The sequence below is a fragment of the Zonotrichia albicollis genome, chromosome 1, assembly GCF_047830755.1.
Source record: "Zonotrichia albicollis isolate bZonAlb1 chromosome 1, bZonAlb1.hap1, whole genome shotgun sequence".
Taxonomy (NCBI): Eukaryota; Metazoa; Chordata; class Aves; order Passeriformes; family Passerellidae; genus Zonotrichia; species Zonotrichia albicollis.
The window spans coordinates 2,622,399-2,626,656 of NC_133819.1; positions in this window are offsets into that span (position 1 = coordinate 2,622,399).

Here is a 4,258-nt window from a genome sequence, read left to right on the forward strand (position 1 = left end):
GTGACTGGTGGTGTTTTCCAGGAGCATAAATTGGTGTCAACCCACTGGATTCATGTGGGGAAAGGATGAAGCATTTTATACAGACAGACAGATCTCCATGGAAAGGACTTTAGGACAGGAGCCAAACCCCTCCTCCTGCATTTTTATCCCCACTCTGGCTAAAGAGTCCAGAAAAGCTTTTTCTGTTTCTCCACACAGGGCATTTCCAGAGGGCATTTCTCAGAGCTGATTGGAAAAGTTGGAACATTCCTGCTGCTTCCCCAGCATCCAACTGCTGTGTCCTGAACCAAAGCCATCCCTGAGCCAGAGTGCTGGAACAGGGTGTCTGCATCATTGTGCAATTAACAGAGTGGAGAAAGGTTCATTTCAGCTTTTTTTGAATTGGTTTTCCTGAAAACATTTCAGTAAAATCAAACCAAATCAGTTGGTTCAGTTCTGCCTTTGCCTAAACTTGTATTTTTTTGCTTTGTGGGTTTTTGGGGAATGTGGCTGAATCTTCAGGTGTTTTCTGCCCAGTGACAAAGCTCTGCTTTGGTGTTGGCCTTAATCCCTTTGCAACCTTTTATTTTCCTGTAATAGGTGTAAACCATATTAAAGAATCTCCATGGGTTAGTCTGTGTGCACTTCATAGGTTTGGAGTTCCAGGATGAGGCAGAACACACAGAATTTGATCTATTTTTATTTTTAATTTGGTATTTATCCCATGTCCACACAGTGTTAATACAGTTAAACATTTTCTCTTGGCAAGAGGAATAGAATAGTTTACATTGATCTCAGTGCTTTAAGATTTGATAAAAAAGAATGATTTGCAGTTTGAGAACACAAAATCTGACTCATAATGTTGGATCTTTCCTGTATTGAATCAAATCCCCAAAGAGAAATCCATCCCCTTTTTCAGCTTTAAACTGGTTAATGTGGTTTGAGTTGCATCTTCTTCATTCTGTCACTTTGCAAGAGAAGTCTTTTGGAAGCTCTTCTCCTCACCCAGCAGCTCAGCACAAGCAAATTGGCAAAGAATAAACTTCAATAATTTCCAAATTTGCTTGCTCAGTGCTTAGTCACTTTATGGAGCTGGTAATTCTCTGGTTTCTTTTTTTTGTCCCTTTTCTCCCAAAGACCTGTTGAGTTTGTAGAAGGTGGGCTGGTACCTTTTTAGACATTTTTGCACTGTATTAATAATTGAACCTGTGTAAATGTGTATAAAATCATTTTGCATGTGTATGTATATATGTACATATATCTAATAAATGGCTTTTTTTTGTAATGGTTGTCTTCATTCAGTGTTTGGAATTTATTGATTATATGAGAAACAAAGTTAATAATTCATTTCATTTTTGCAGGTATCTTCAGTGATCCCTGTGGCCAATTCATCAGCTGAACTGGATAAACATATTTATACATATTTCTTTATAAATACATTTATAGAAATGCAGTTTTCCAAGCAGGGCATTGCAGCAGGCTGGGATGGAATCTCTTTGTGGCTTTAACAAGCTTGCTGGTAATTTTCAGGGATTCTCAGAAGTTTTTCCTGCAAAATTTGTGTGTTGAAATGAGATGTGTCACATCCCAAAGGTGCCTTTCAGGCTGCCTGGCAGGGACAGTGGGGATGTGGCAGTTTGCAGGTGAATTTTTAGCCTTAATAAAAACAAATTGTTAATTAGTTTGTCCTTACTAAGAACTTGTGGGCTTTTTTTGGGGAATATCAGCCACCTTTGCTAATGGCTCTGAAGACACCAATTCATCAGCTTTAAAGCAATGAAGGGGTTAAAGTGACAGAAAATTCAGCTTTTCCATCACTGGAATGGGATGGGTTCAGGTGTGGGGGACGTGCTTTGTGTGACAGCACTCAGAGGATTCTGCTGAATCAGGAACCAGAAAATAAAGCAAAAGTCAAAAAGAGCTGGAAGAAACCAGGCTTGTGGAACTACTGATTGCTTCCCATTTTTCTGCTCCCTGCTTCTCCACAGGGTATCTAATGGCTTCAAACTGACAGAAGGCAGGGTTAACAATTAAATATTAGGAAAATTCCTCACTCTGAGAGTGGGGAACATCTGGCAGAAGGTGCCCAGAGAAGCTGTGGCTGCCCCTGGATCCCTGGAAATGTCCAAGGCCAGGTTGGAGCAGCCTGGGACAGTGGAAGGTGTCCCTGCCATGGCTGGGGTGGCCCTGGATGGGCTTTAAGGTCCCTTCCAGACCAAATCCCACTCTGGGATTCTGTGGCAAAAGCAGAACAATGCTCAGAAAGAGAGCGAGAAGCCCCTGGAGTGAGGAGAGAGGCAGAGCAGGGGGTGGGAATCAGGAGCAGAGAGAGCCTCATTCTTCTGAACTGCTCTGCCCTTTGAAATCCAGATGTTATTTTTGTTCTGTAAATAAAGGATTGCTCAGAGCATGTTTCTGCTCAGGGTGCCAGTGCAGGGGAACAGCAGCCTCTCCCTTTCTTCTGTGGCGAGGGGAGAAAGCAATTATAACTGCCTTTCTCTTTTGAAGATGCTGATAAAAGGAGGTGGGAGGATCAGAGGGTCCCTGTGCCCAAACAGAAACGACTCCTGAGGTGATAGAAATACATGTTTTTATTTCAAACAAAGTAACTCCACTTCTGCTGACTTTCAAAGGTGACCCAATTGCATGGAAAAACTGTTTGTGAGGGGAGGGGGAAGGAAACCATGGCCACAAAAGCAGGGACAGGCAGGAGATGGGGACAGGTGGAGTGTCCCTGTCAATGGTCATGGCTTTAAATGCCCTGGGCCACTTGTGCTGAGCTCAGGGCAGGGCTTGGAGCAGCCTGGACAGTGGAAATGTGTCCCTGCCATGGCAGGGGATGGAATGAGATGATCTCTAAGGTCCCCTCCAACCCAAACCATTCTGGGATTCTGTGATTCCCTTTTCTTTCACTTTTCTCCAGCTCTTGGAAGAATCCTTGACAAAGTAATTAAATGGCAACACCAAACAAAGAGCCCTAAAAAGTCTCTGCTTCCTGTAGCCGCTTCAAGTACACAGTAAGCAAAACACAAAACGCTTTTAAAATTCCCTTTGGTGGAATAAATGTCTTTTGATGTAAGAATGGTAAGGAAGGCTTGAAATAATGACCATTAAAGGTAAAGCACCAGTCAGTACAGCATGGAAGGCTAAGATTAATCCTTTAATTATGGGAAAAAAATTAACTGTTGGAACCCTGGCTGTTGAGAATTTCAGATTTCTGTGCTGCCAGGCACTGACCCCCAAGAGAACACTGCACTGACCTGAGGCTGTGGAGAAGCTTCCAAAATGGAATGATAGAACTGGGATTGTGGGTGTGGAGTTTGGATAGAAGTGTGTGATATCACAGGGTGGGAAACTTGGAGTTTAAGGGTTTAGAATACAGTAATGGATATAAAAGCAAAATGGAGGTTTTGGGGTGGGGGCTGCTCCTTCTCCTCCTTCTCCTTCTCCTTCTCCTTCTCCTTCTCCTTCTCCTTCTCCTTCTCCTTCTCCTTCTCCTTCTCCTTCTCCTTCTCCTTCTCCTTCTCCTTCTCCTTCTCCTCCTTCTTCTCCTTCTCCACGGGTTTGGGTGATTTTGTGTAATTGGATAGAAAGTCCCCATTGCAGCCATGGGTGGTTGGTTATTGGGTTAAAAATAAAAATAATTTAGATGTCATTTCTTAATTGGACAGTTGATCCTTCAAAGGCCTTGCAGAGAGAGATGGGGCTCCATGTTTAGTTTGTGAGAGTGAAGTGCTGCAGAGCTCAGGGTTTGTGAGACTGTGACAGAGATAAGAAATGATAAACATCTGAGTCCCAACAAGAAATTCCATCTCACACATTTAATCCTGACTCTGGCAAAAAAAAAAAAAGCAGACTCCACAATAAATCCCAAATCCCTGATTTCATAGGGAAATAATAAAAAAATTAGGCAGAAAGTTCGGCCCTGAAACGCTTTAGTGCCCACCTGCCACCTCCTCTTGCTGTGGTTACCTTGGGTGCAAGCAAAGGGCACAGACCTGACCTGGCTGGCCCCAAAATTTTCCTATTAACTACTAGATGAGGTCAAAAACCCAACCACGCTGCAGTGAAGGTGCTGAACAAACCTGTGCAGTTCCTCCAGGCTTGAAGCTGCGTTTGGGGGTTCAATGTGCCCTGAGTGCTGCTCAGAGGAGGTGACAGCACAAGCACAGCTGCTGAGGGGACAGGCACTGGGCCAGTGGCACTCCCTCGGCCTGGGGTGTGCTGTCTCTGCTTTAGGGGTGACCCAGGTTTAGGTACAGGTGGTTTCCTTTGCCAG